The 14,358-nt window shown below is 51.6% G+C and overlaps 1 long non-coding RNA gene across 1 annotated transcript; it reads left to right on the forward strand.

Annotated features, from left to right (window-relative positions):
* The first annotated feature begins 8,398 nt into the window (after positions 1–8,398).
* Positions 8,399–12,947, forward strand: LOC138750320 (uncharacterized). The gene is made up of 3 exons (XR_011349258.1): positions 8,399–8,657; positions 9,303–9,380; positions 12,519–12,947. It is a non-coding gene; the product is annotated as an uncharacterized lncRNA (long non-coding RNA).
* Positions 12,948–14,358: the final 1,411 nt, after the last annotated feature.

Below are 14,358 nucleotides of genomic sequence, written 5' to 3' on the forward strand. Positions count from 1 at the left end.
GGATAGAGTTTGTTAGGGGTTAGGGTTAGGTTGGGGAGGGGAGCGGGGGAGGCGAGCAGGGCACGGGAAATGGGGAAGTGATGGGGGAGGGGAATGGGCATGGGAATGAGGAGGGGTACGGTGTAGAGGAAATGGGAGGTGAATGGAGGAAGGCATCGCTACCCCCTCCCCTCCCCACGCCTACCCCCACATTATCCCTGCCTCCTCTCCTCCTTCCAGAGGAAGCCGGGCCTCATACCAGCCAGAACCTCCCTGTAATTTCAGAGCCTCCGTTTCAGGAAGTGCCTTCGACACTTGCCGTTGGACAGACATCTTGTATCTTGATTCATTCTATACCGTTGATATTAAATTTAAAAATGGTTTGGTCTTTTAAAGCTTGAACTCAAAAGGCTCGTCCAGATAGACAACACAGAAACAGGCCCTTCGGCCCCACTCTCCTGCTGGCTGTGCTGTTGTAATCAGTCCATATTCCTCTCCACCTTTTCATTCTTAGCTCCCATCCAGCTCATGTTGCCTTGTCAATCTCACGGTCTGTGGGAAGAAGCTATTTCCCTCCCTGGCTTCTCTGCTTTTATTCCTCCATATCGCCTTCCTGATGGCAGGGGGACAAAGATGCTCTTTGCTGGATATCTGGGAGTCTATTTACAGAGCTCATCCCTGCAAAAAATTCAGGGGTCCCTTGCCTTGAGGTTCCACCCATGTTGCCTCTCCCTCAGCACTCTCTCGTCAGAACACAACTGCACCTTCCTTCCCCTCCTCTCCCAGGTCTCAGTATCCCCCTGACAATTCCAGTCAGCTGCCGTGTCTGCACCCTGCCCCATCTGCTATCGAATGCCCTGCATCCTCCTTCCCCGTTGGTTTCCTCCTGTTATCAGGCATCAGAATGGACCCCACCCTGTTGAAACTACCCATATTCTCACTGATCTCTCTGCACCACTGCCCTCCATCCAGGGGTCTTGGTTGTCTTGTGGTGATGGTGGAGAACAAAGTACCAACTCAAGGAGATGGGGAGCAGTAAGGAGACCCCCAGTTCCAGGAGACATGGAGAACCACAGAGATGCCCAACTCTATCAATCCGGTAGAACCTGGTCATCAGGTGCAAGGAGCTCTCGGGTACTGCTGCACGTGAGGCAGGTGTGGCCCATCCCCACACCTCCACCCTGTCAATTCCCAAAACACATTTCCTATTCATGTGGGGGTCCAAAATGTATAGAGTCTGGAGGACCATGTACGTCGTCAATCAATGGGGGCATAACCCTAACCAGCATGGCTATTGTGTTTGGCTCTGCTTGGAAACAAAGTGCAAGGGCACCAAAAGCCGCTATGTGCTGAAGTTCTACCTGGATCAGGTGTTGCGAAAGATTGGTCTGGCCCTGATGCCACACAATGTCCTAGTCAGCAGGACTTTGCCCCATCACCTTCATGGGAATGGTTGCATAGACAAACACTGTTGACCACAGGGCCATCAGGCAGTGGTCAGCATGGAATTCCTGCTGACACAGAGACTAGGACTTGATGAGATACTGCGGGGTGGTACCCTGAGCAGAGCATCGAGAGACAGACATCCAGAACTGCTGGAAGACCAGAAACTCAGTGAAAGATGCCCTTTGGTCTGCCTGAAACCCAGATAAGAGAAGCAAACAATAGAAGCCCAAAGCAAAGGGAGGAAGGTTTAGGGGCAATATCAGGGGTACTTGTTTTTACACAGAGTTGTGGGTGCCAGGAATGTCTTGCCAGGAGTGGTGATGAAGGCTAAAATATTAGTGGCATTTAAGGGCTTCTTGGACACATGAATGAAGGAAACATAGAAGATAGGAGCAGGAGTAGGTCATTCGACCCTTCGAGCCTGCTCCGCCATTCAACGAGATCATGGCTGATCTTAAAGTTCAGTACCCCGTCCCCGCCTTCTCTCCTTAACCTTTAATATCCTTATACAGAAGAAATAGATCTAATTCCCTCTTAAATATATTTAATGAACCTGCCTCTACTGCCCTCTGTGGCAATGAATTCCACAGATTCACCACCCTCTGGGTAAAGAAATTCCTCCTCATCTCGGTCCTAAATGGTTTGCTTATTATCCTCAAACCATGGCCCTGGGTTCTGGATTTTCCCACCATTGGAAACATCCCATCTCCATCCATTCTGTCCAGCCCTGCCAGAATTTTATATGTCTCTATGAGATTCCCTCTCAATCTTCTAAACTCCAGTGAGAACAATCCCAATTTGCGCAATCTTTCCTCATAAGTCATTCCTGCCATTCCAGGTATCAGCCTGGTGAATTGTCTCTGCACTCCCTCCATTGCAAGAATGGAGGGTTATGAAGGAGGAAGGGTCAAGTTTTTATTTTGCTTGGAATTGATAGGTCAGCGCAACATCGAGGTCCGAAGGGCATAACTGTTCGACGTTAACCTGCTGGTCTTTTAGCACATGGAGATGTGGGTGAGGGAACGCTGCCCACCGGCCTATTCCAGGTTGCTGAGAGATGCACTGAGGCTTGGCGCAGCCAACACGAGGGCGCTGTGGGTAAGGACTCTAATCCTCCGGGTCTTGAGGGGCGGAGTCTAAGGGGAACCCCTTCAACCACAGAGTGCAGGGAGTAACCACGAGGTGTCAAAGTGGTAGAATGATGCTAAACAGAGAACAGGTGCAGTGAAAGGAATATAGGCATGCAACACGAGGATGAGAAAAGACATGGAACAGTTGTCCTCTTGGTCAATAATTTTAGAATAAAGTTAATTTTGGGCTGAAAAAGAGAAAAGCCCGAACTCAGTCAACTTTGTTTCATGAGATACATTCTCCAATCCAGGAAAGCTCCTCTGTACCCGTTCAAATTTAACCCGAGGAAACTGTGTTCATGGTGGAAACCTCTGCAAACACACAACGGGACCTACGCACAGAGAGACAAATGATACACGTGCAGTCCCTCCCAAAAATGAAATAAATTCTGTTGAATCAATAGCAGAGTCTTGGAGTCTTTGTCTGAGCCGGTCATCCATCATTCTCCATCCTCACTGCTCGCAGGAAGAATCTGTTTCTGGGCCTGGTGCTCCTGGCTCCGATATTCCTCGACCTCTTTCCTGATGAGAAGAGCTGCCAAATGCTGTGGGCAGGTGGAAGGGATCCTCGACGACATTGACAATGAACCCGGTTTATCCCATTGATATTTGGGGTGGGTGGGTTGGGGGGTGAGAGTCCCCATGATCCTATCTGCCACTCGTGGTCCTGCCGATAATTTAAAAAAAATATTTATATACTTAAATCCACAACAAATTCACACAATGAATAATAATGCTCATCTAATGTGTGGCATCTATAAAAGAAAGAATAAAGAAACCACCTCCCACCTTCATCCCCAATATCCTAACCTCTCCCCTTCTCGCCTCAACAGAAGTGTCTGTTACTTTAAAGTTTCATTGAATAAACGGAGGCCTTCAGGTGAAAGGGAGTGTCAGGGTTTCATGTAAATATCCACACCCACCCTTGGTAAATATGGGCTCCATATTCTTCTGACATATCGAGTTGGAGTGGCCTGTTAACCGAGACACGAGTCACTACACTAGAGAGCCGACAAACACGCTGACAGCGCAGACCCCGTTGGGGCCAATGCCCTTCATCCCAGGGGATGACCCATATCTTGGGAATCAATGAGCAACGGGAGGATCGCCTTCCAACCGGAGGCTGGAGCTGCCTGTTCAAGCAACTTATCTTCCACTTCCACTTCTTGGGTGCATGTCATTCTTTCCAGACTTTGCGGGAGCGCGCCTGCTACCGTGATGACCTCAGCAGGACCCAGCCCTTCAATTGGATGTGAAGATCACGGTCCAGGCGGCGCTTCAGATGGTTTGGTTGAAGCTGTCAACGTTCTGGATGTCGCAGCCACACGTGGGGTTCAAACAGGCCAAGGACCAGTTCCACCTCCAAGAGATCACCGCTGATGACATCCATTACTCCTCCATGATGTTCTTGCTCATCAGGACATGGCAGCAAGGCTCATCGACTTCCGACATCAGCCTCCCGAGCAAGGCAAATAGGATGCCCTCAAGGAGCTCTTTACCCGCACCTTCAGGCCACGCCTTTATCCTCCACCTCATTCTGTTCCTGCTCTCACTGTCGCATGGCCCAGACAGTCATCCCAACATGACTCCCTTCATGCTATTTCTTTTCAGCTCTCACCAAACGCCCTGGACCCACTTTTCAGGAACTCTTCCCTCTTCCTCCCTATGTCATTGGTATCTCCATGTACCACAACCTCTGGCCCACTTTAGGATGTCTTGGACACCAGCAGCAACACCCCAGATACTGGCACCAGGGAGGCACCACCTGGAAAAGGTCCAGGGTCCTAGTCCAACAGTCATTTTCCTGAGAATCCAGGCAGCAGAGAAATATCAATGGTTGCTCAAAGCAAAATCCTCATTGCGGTGCCCACCAACAAGTTGAGGCACAAAGGTTTGTGGGTCTTTTGGGTTACTGGTGCCAACATATTCCCCATCTCACCCTGCCCCTCCATCTACTGTACAATGTTGCCCAGAAAAAAAAACTCACCGCTTCATTGATGACCTGAACAACAAATGGCTTCTTTAATGGCAAAACACGCTGTTGAACACCACTGCCACTGACCACAAGTATCCCCAACCCCTCAAAACTGGAAGACACTTTGAATGACTTGTCTCTGCCATGAAGACAATGGCCAAGTGGAGCGTCAAGCAAAAGAGGCAAGGTCGCCGAGTCCCACACAGCTTCTTGTTCAATTCCCTCCTGGAAGCTACCTCCCGCGACTCCCCATCTGAGTGTCAGATGCTCGCCTGCTCACCACAGAGAACCAGATGGCAGCAGAGACAGTCACACTCCAACCACACCTCCCCAACATGTGATGGGTTAAATCTGTGGATGCCACTCACAGCGGACCGAAGAAGTGGTACATGGCAGACCGCAGAGAGGCCGCGCTCGAAGGGCTGAGCCACTTGCAAGAACAGATCGTGTCCTGCCCGAAAGTGACAGCCTACCACCTGAATGACCCCGAGAAGAGCTTGGCACCATGGCCTGGGGCAAACCGTTCAACACCCTCGATGCTGGACAGCAGGAAAAAGCTTGGTTTACTGACGGCTCCGGCTGGTGGAGGTGCGAAAAACAGTGGTGTAAGGTGGGAGCGCTCCAGCCCACCACAGATAAAGTACTGACACAAGAGGGTGAGGTGGAGGGGAGAGCCAACTGTCCAAGCTGGCAGCTGTGGCACTGATCCGAAAAGGGACAACCAGGCGGGCCCAGGAGCCTCTTTTCCGATTAGTGCCACAGGTTTTCTGGGCTGTGCCAAACAGCAGGTCAGTGTGGATGGGTCGGCGTCAGGAGACAGGGAGGCAGATCCATGGCTGCCTGCTCTGAGGACAACAGCACTGGCAGATCTTCTGAGAGGTGGAACAACAAAAGAATAGTCAGGGTCCACCACGTGGATGGACACACCTCCAGGAAAACCGCTGAAGCTGACGCGATGCCACTGTGGACTGAGCTGCTCAAATATGCTCTGCCACTATTTTCCCCAAGCAGAGAGACCCTGGAGCCTTGGCAGCATTGGTGCATCATAAATGTGGGCATATGGGGGCACTATGATGGACAGAGGATCTGGGGGTCTCATGATGTTGCAAGAACTGTGATGGCCAAATGCCCTATTTGTCAGCAATTAAAACCAAGGGTCGCATTCGCTGGGGTTCGGGAGCTGGCCAAGTCTGATAAATTGACCATATCAGGCCTCTCCCCTGCCAAAATAAAAAGTGATATGTTCTCACGATGGTCAGCACATACTCAGATGTCCTGCCAGCGGGCCGACCAAGCACCATTTTAGCGTGCTCCATATGTGGAATACCCTATCGGATAACGTCCGACCAGCAATGGGTGGTGATGCCAAGTATTTGGGGCCACCTGCATATCCCCTACCACCCACAGGCATCCAAGATCAATGAGTGAATGAATGACCTGTTCAAGGTATCGTATGTGACAAGTTGATTGTCAAGTCTTCTCTCCACGAGTGGTTGCAAGTGTATCGATTAATCCGGCGAGTTTGTGTCTGTGTGTGTCTTTTACTCCTCGTGCGACTTCACTACATGTGTCAATAAAAGACAACTGTGTTCAAATTCGCCACCCTTGGGACCCCTCGAATCAGTTTCACACACATAATAATTGGTGCAGTGAGCAGGGTCCTTCGAGTTCCGACTGAACACAGCTGCAGTGGAGATGCTTTGGAATCGGAGCAGGAAATCTAGTGCAGGCAGGGAGAACAAGATCTGCGGGTGGACTGTCAAGAGTGCAGGGTTGGGGAGCTTGGCAAGCATGCTGGCGGACCACGGCAAACTGGTAGACTGGTCCAAGCTCCTGGATCCACATCTTGAGAAAATAGGTCACCACGTGTGGTCCCACTTCAAGAAGTCGGGGTTCCCAAAATCTAAGGGGAATCAGAGGGTGCCTTTTGGCTGCCATTGTTTCTCCTGAGAAACCAATGTGAGATCATAGAAAGGAAAGATTTGCAGAGGGCCCAGGAAAATAAGGAGATAAAGGTGGTCCAGCAGCGTTGCTGTGCACTGCAGGAGGCAGCACAGACTCCCCCAACCTGAGCCACTGATGTCGAGATGAGAGGGACAGAGGTAGCCAACAGACATGCCAATCAAGGTCTGACTCCTCCCCCACACTCCCAGTGAGTGAGTTTGTACTGGCCATGGAGCGATTAGCTGAGGCCATTTGCCAGGATTCAGGCATTAAAGGTTTCAGAACAGGCCAGGAAGAGCATGAAATCAATTTATTTGCAGAAGTTGTTCTGATATATCTGACAGACCCAACACACTCATTGCCCACACTCAGGTGCTCCACCCTGGAGGACTATGGGGACATCTCTGGGTATAAGTTCTTTTGGGATATGTGCAAAATCATGTCACTTAGGAAGGGGGATTAGAGCCAATGTCAAGCAAATAGTCAACAAATGTGGAGGCAAAATGGGATCAAATATCTAGGAGTTAGAATAGATAACAACGAGTAATTTAGACCAGCTGAATTATTCTCCCCTTGCTTGGGGAAATTGAGGAGGATTTAAATGGTTGGATGTCACTGCCCATTACACTAGTGGTGTCACAGAGAGGGGAGGTGTCACAGAGGGGGGAGATGATGACACAGAGGGGGTGATGATGTCACTGCATGGGGCAGCCATAGCTGAGTCGTGCATGGCACAGCAACACGAGAAAGATGCCTCTCCTAGAAGGGGATTCTGGCCCGCATGTCGGAGTAGGACGCTGTCTCATCCCAGGGACCCTCTGATCAACAGGGTTGTGTTTGGAAGCACCCTGCACCCATGGGTGAGATAAAGAGCCTGTTACAGGCTCCCCTACTGGGACAGAGACTCCTCTGGCACCATCCTTCACCCAGTGTGGGCGGAGAGAATGGAGGCTACATTTAATCCCCTCTCCCCATCCTGAGTGCAGGGCACTTTATGAGGCAGCTGGAGGGGACTGGGGAGGGGAGAACAATGGCATGTGAGGGAATACAGGGATGGGGTCTGTAGGAGTGGAGGGGAGAACAAAGGAACGGGGTAGCACCACAGGCTAATGTCAAGGGAGATTGGATCAGAGATAGGGGACATAGGGTTGAGCTGGGGGGATGGGGTGCGAGGGGACGGAAAGGACTGGGGAAACCATGGGGGTGGTGTTGGGTGGGGGATGAGAGTGTGGTAGAGGAATCGGGGCAGGGGAGAGTGTGAGGTGTCTGAGGGAGAAGAGAAGTTGCGAGGGGGATGGAAGGCAGACCTTTCAACAGAAATGGGACAGAGCTCCCCCTCCACCTGGAATGGGATCTGTCCACTGAGAGACACGACCGCTCCTCCACCCGCCACGCCCCCCCCCCACCCCCGTGGTTACAAGATCCCTTCCACCCTTGCATACACCCCCACACACCCCCAACCGGGATAGGATTCTTTCCCCCAGTGGACCTGGATGAAGGTGCTAGAAAGTGTTTCTGCTGCGGCGGACCCAACAGAGTTGAGCGGTGAAGAGTGGGGCGCTCTCCGCACCACCTGCTCCCTCAGGCAACGAGGTCTCGCTTGCATCATGGAAGATCACGGTGTTGCTGAGCTTCTGGGAATGTGGAGGGCTTCTGCTAAACCCGTGGTAGGGTTCAGAGTGGTTCATCTCCCCGGGACGTGCTGAAGGTCAAGGATGACCCGATCCTCTCATGGAGGGAGGGTTGTAAATAAGGTGAACGGCTGCGGAACTGGCCTCAGTCTGAGGAGAGTGATCAAAGAGGGACCTGGGGTGGCAATATTTCTACTGAGAGGCTGGAAAGAACCACCAGAGGATCAATTCTGACATTTTGGAGACACTTGGAAGGGAGGTAGAGGGAGGGGTAGAGACTAACTCAGACAACAAGGCTGGGCTGGGATAAATGACCTGTTGTGTACCCTCTGGGTGTGTAAATGCTGCTGCTTCTGCCCCAGAGGACATGGCAATAAGGCCACAACAGAGGTGGCCACACCGTGTCATGGACCCAACGTCCCCAAGGTGGTGTCCTGCACAGATGTTAAAATCATCGACAATGGATCTTTCGGTGTGGTGTACCAGGCAAGGCCGGTGGACTCCGGAGAGCTGATTGCCATCAAGAAGATCTTGCAAGACAAGAGATTCAAGGTGAGGGGGAGGAGCAGTTGTGTGGAAATGAAAAACCCTGATATTTAAATTTAGGGCCTACAGCACGTTCACAGGCCCTTGCGACACATGAGCCCGTTTCACACAATTACACCCAATTGACAAAGAACACCCCAAACACATTTTTGAAGGGGGGTGGAAAGAGGAGCATCTGACAGAGACCAAAGCAGCCATGGGGTTTGGAAACAGAGAAAGTCACACAAACCCACAACAGCAGCCCCCCTCCCCACACACAACCCCCCACCCCACACACACACACACACTCACACACACACACACACACACACACACACACACACACACACACACACACACACACACACACACACACTCACCTGGCAAATATCAAAGATTTTCTGCAAATTAATTGTTTAGTAGAAGCTGGGAAAACAATCATAAAAACTGAAATGATACTTCATTGAACCCCCTGACGAGTCCCCCCTCCAGCGACACGAAAAGTCCCCCCCACTGACTCTCGAAAAGTCCCCCACTTCGGCCTCCCTTGGAGTTCCCCACCTCTGACCTCTTGACAAATCTCCTCCCCGCCTCCTCCCTCAACTTGGACAAGTTGCCCCTCAGGGCCCCGACTCATCGCCCAGCCTTGCTGATGTTCTTCTCTCGCCATAGAACCGCAAACTGCAGATCGTGCGAAAGTTGGATCACACCATCATTGTCCCTCTTCTCAACTTCTCCTCTGTAGTCAAGGTAAGATCCACCTGCACCCACCCCACCCTCACTCTGATGCATATCATTTGCTGCTACCTTCCCCATTCCTTCAATCGATCTGTCTCGCTGCAGCCTCTCTTTTGCCTCCATCCTGCCCCTCTGACCAGTGCTGACTCTTTGACGTTGGCTGCCCTGCTCCTCACCCATTAACTCATGACCTCTTGCCATTTCAACTCCAGACAGCAGCAGCCAAGACCACAAGACAAGGTCGCCAAATTCGGCCACTCAGCCCCTCCAGTCTGTTTCCCCAATTCATTTCACGAATGTACTTTCCCCCATAACTCACTTTTGGCACCTTTTGGTGCGCCTCCAAATCAACGCCTGCTCTGAATCGTCCCAACAACTCAGCCTCCACATGTTCGACCCCAGCCAACACCCGGCTGCAAACATTTCTCATCTCGAAACGTCAATGGTTTTTCTCCCCCGGTGAATCCTTGCCTCACGAGGGAGGGCGGTCAGAGCTGCACATTTTGTGCAGTCTCACCAGAAGCCGAATGATGGGGCAGCGGACGGGTCCACTACGGCCTGTTGACGCTCTGCTCGCTGAGCCGTTGGATTCATGCCATGTTGTGTTGAGCAGTGGGGGCATCAGGCCTACAGAGAGCAGGAGGGGCTGGCACTCCTGTTGGGAGAGGCACGGGGTTTTGGAGGGTAAATCCAGCTGACATGTTTGTATTGTGTCCAAGAGGAAGAGCAGGTTTATTTGAATCTGGGTCTGGACTATGTTCCCAAGACGGTTCACTGCATGGTCCAGCACTTCAACAAGGCCAAGCAGCCCATTCCCATGATCTACATCAAGGTGGTTGTGGGTCTGGGTGGTCAAGTTGTCCACTGGGGCAAGCTTGGATGGTGGGGTTGGAGGATATGAAGGAGTTTACTGGCTGAGTCTCTCAGGGGACTGGATATCGATGAAGGGTGCATGAGGGTCTCAATGGGTATTGGTGAGGAGAGAAAGGGTAGTGAGGGGAGAGGGGTGGAGAGGATGATGAGGATGGATGTTGATTGGCAGGGAGGGGCCCTTCACCCACCTCCCCTTACCCTCAGGATATAGACCCGGCCAGTGTGGAGGCAGAGTGGGTCATGTTATATCGTTGTGTTGCCAGATGTTCATGTACCAGCTGTAGCAGAGCATGGCCTACTTCCATCCTCAGGGGGTTTTCCATTGAGACATCAAGCCCCAGAAGATGCTGGTAGATCCCGAGATGGCCTTCTTATTGCTCCTTTATTTCGGCAGGTAGATCCACCCATGTCTGTCCGTTCACCACCTCAACGCGGTCCTGATCCCTCTCCACAACACGGCCTTGTCCCCTCCCCATCAGCTCTCACCCCTCCCCCACCAGCTCTCTCCCCTCCTCCCTCTCCCAACTTGCCCCATCCACAGCTTAATAACTTATTCTAAATAAGATTGTGGGGGCCTTAGATGGAATGAACAGCCAGAAACCTTTCCTAAAGTGTCAGGTGCAAATCTCAGAGAGCATCCGCTTCAGGTGAGGGGAGATTTTTTTTATGCAGAGAGTTGTGAGAGCTTTGAATGCGTCACCACAGAAAGTGGTAGCGGTTGGTAGAATAGGTACATATAAAAGTCTCTGAGACGAGCATGTGGATGTAAGGGAACAGAATTTTTACATGATAGAGGAATTTGGGGATATGGCGAGAAGGCAGGGTAGGTCGAGTTTGGTCATAAATTAGATCAGCCATGATCGTATTGAATGGCGGAGCAGGCTCGATAGGCCATTTTTGTCCTATTCCTGTTCCCACTTCCTATGTTCCTATGGGTGTGGTACAGGTAAAGGTTGTGGAGAACATTTACAAAGGTCAGTACAGCCTTTATGGGCCAAAGGGCCTGTACTGGGCAGCAATGCTTGATGTTCTAATGGATGCGGAAGCTCTGGGAAGGGGTAAGGGAGGGACTCGCCAGGAAGTCTGCAGATTCTGGGGCCGAGGGCAATGCCCAAACATGCTGGGGAAACTCATGGATAGTTTTGTGAGGAGCAGGTCCTGCTTCACGAGTCAAATTGAGTTTTTAGAGGAGGTGTCAAAGGAGATAGATGAAGGTCAAGGTCTGTATGTGCTGCACGAGGATTTTAGTAAGGTGCTTGACAAGATCCCCACGGAGGCCTCATTCAGAATGTCGGGAGGCATGGGATCCATGGAGCCTTGGCTGTGTGGATTCAGAATTGGCTTGTCTGCAGAAAACAGAGGGTAGTAGTAGATGAAACAATGACTACTGGCGCTCCAAAGGGATCTGCTCTGGGACCCCTGCTCTTTGTGATTTTTATGAATGATGATGGGAGTGGAAGGGTGGGTAGGTCAGGGGATGACACAGAGGTAGAGATGTTGTAGACAGTGTAGAAGGTTGTCATAGGTCATCCAGTTTGCAGAGAAGTGACAGATGGAGTTCAATCCTGTAAATCAGATGTACTTAAATAAGCAACTGGTCCAGGTTTATTTCCAGAGTAATTTTCAAGAGCACGAATAACAGTTATTCCAAAGAAGGTTGGAGCCCCATTAAAAGTAGCTTCATATAGACCAATATCTTCATTGAATGCGGATTACAAGAATGTGTGGGCAGAGCACTTGGTTAATGGCAGGATTATGAACAGTGTGCAGGACAGAGAAATATTTAGATCCTGCTCCATATATCACTCAAGGTTGCTGTGCAAATTGAGAGGGAGTTTAAGATGGTGTATTGTGTGCTGGCCTTCAGGAGTCAGGGGATTGAGTTCAAGAACCGAGAGGTATCGTTGCAGATGTATAAAATTCTCGTCAGACCACACTTGGAATATTGTGTGCATTCCTGGGGCGAGAATACCAGAGGACGTCTAATTAAGGTGAGCTGAGGGAAATTTAGGCAAGACGTGAGGGGTACATTTTATTCACACAGAATGTAGTGGGTGGCTGGAATGCATTGTCGGGGTAGTAGCGGAGGCTTGTCCAAAAAAGGCATGAAAAGGATTTTAATATGGACAGGAATTCAAGAAAAATGGAGAGTACTGGTGTGAGGGAGGGGAGGGTTCAGGGGTAGGGGGGATGATGGGGGAAGTGTTGGGACCCTCCAAAGTCATTGAGTTCAGGCCTCAGAGACAGTATCTCTATCACTCGTATTTCTCTTCCCAGGAGAAGGAGCGATCTCAGAGACAAGACACGAGTCCAGAAGAACCTCGCATCCCAGCTGAACAGAGGACGGACAACATCATGATGGCCTGAACCCCTCCCCGTCGTATCCCTCTGGCCCTGCCAACCCCATTCCCTGCCTCTTCCATGTCCCTTCACCCACTTCCCCTCTTCTCCTCTACCCCTCCTCCATCCCAACCCCCTCCCGCTCATCTTCCCCTTCCCCTGCCCTCACACCTATGCCCTAACCCCAGCCCTCCACTCTTCACCTCCCTCTTCCCCTCCGCCCTTCCCTTCCCCTTTCCCCCTCCCCTTCCCCTCCCCCATCCCCTCCCCTAACCCTCCCCCTTCCCCTCCCTTTCTCCTCCTCCCCTTCCCCTCCCCCTTCCCTTTCCCCTTCCTACCCCTAACCTAGGGGAAGGGGGTAGGAGAAAGGGGGTAGTGGAAGGGAGTAAGGGTAGGGGTTGTGGTAAGGGGTAGGGTAGGGGGTAGTGGTAGGGGGTGCGGGGATGGGGAAGGGGTAGGAGGTAGGGTTAGGGGAAGTGGGTAGGTTGTAAGGGATAGGGTAGGGATAGTGGTAGGGGGTGCGGGTATGTGGAAGGGGTAGGGTTAGGGGAAGGGGGTAGGTTGTAAGGGATAGGGTAGGGGGTAGTTGTAGGGGGTGTGGGTATGGGGAAGGTGTAGGAGGTATGGTTAGGGGAAGGGGATAGTTGTAGGGGGTGCGGGTATGGGGAAGGGGTAGGAGGTAGGGTTAGGGGAAGGAGGTAGGTTGTAAGGGATAGGGATAGGGTTTAGTTTAGGGTTGGGGAAGTTGGGTAGAGTTAGGGTTAGTGTTAGGAGACATGGGGTAGGGCTATATCTTGGTTTATGGTTAGGTCTATAGTTCGGGGAAGTGGGCTTGTGTTAGGTATAGGGGAAGGGGGTAGGAGCAGGGGGGTAGAGGAGGAGTGAGGTTTGGGGTTAGGGGATGGTGGGTAGCATTAGGGTTGGGGTTAGGGGGTGGCATAGGCGTAGGAATAAAGTTAGGGTTAGTGGATGGGGTGGGGGTAGAGTTAGGGGACGTGGAGTGGTGGTAGGGGGTATCGGTAGTGTTAAGGTTAGGTTTAGGATTTTGTTAGGGGTTAGGGTTAGGAGTAGGAGGAAGGGAAGGGGGAGGGGAATGGGGGAGGCGAGCAGGGGACGGGAACTGGGGACTGGAAGGGGGAGGGGATGTGGGAGGGGAACGGGCAGTGGAAAGGGGAGGGGAACGGTGTAGAGGAAAGGGGAGGTGAACGGTGGACGGCATCCCTAGCCCCTCCCCTCCCCTTCCCTTCCCCCGCATTTCCCCTGCCTCTCCTCTCCTCCTTCCAGAAGAAGCTGGGCCTCTTTCCGTCCAGAACCTCCCTGTGGTTTCAGAGCCTCCGTTTCAGGAAGTGCCTTCGACGCTTGCTGCTGGACAGACATCTTGTCTCTTGATTCATTCTGTACCATTGATATTAAATTTAAAAATGATTGGGTTTTTTAAAGCTTGAACTCAAAAGCTGGTCCAGATAGAGAAAACATAAACAGGCCCTTCAGCCCCTCTCTCCTGCTAGCTGAGCTGTTGTAATCAGTCCATATTCCTCTCACCCTTTTCATTCTTAGCTCCCATCCAGCTCATGTTGCCTTGTTAATCTCATGGCCTGTGGGAAGATGCTATTTCCCTCCCTGGCTGCTCTGCTTTTATTCCTCCATATCTCCTTCCTGATGGCAGGGCGACAAAGATGCTCTGTGCTGGATATCTATGAGTCTATTTACAGAGCCCATCCCTGCAATCAATCAGGGGACCGTTGCCTTGAGGTGGCAACCATGTTGCCTCTCCCTC

The sequence above is a fragment of the Narcine bancroftii genome, unplaced genomic scaffold (assembly GCF_036971445.1).
Source record: "Narcine bancroftii isolate sNarBan1 unplaced genomic scaffold, sNarBan1.hap1 Scaffold_116, whole genome shotgun sequence".
Classification (NCBI taxonomy): domain Eukaryota; kingdom Metazoa; phylum Chordata; class Chondrichthyes; order Torpediniformes; family Narcinidae; genus Narcine; species Narcine bancroftii.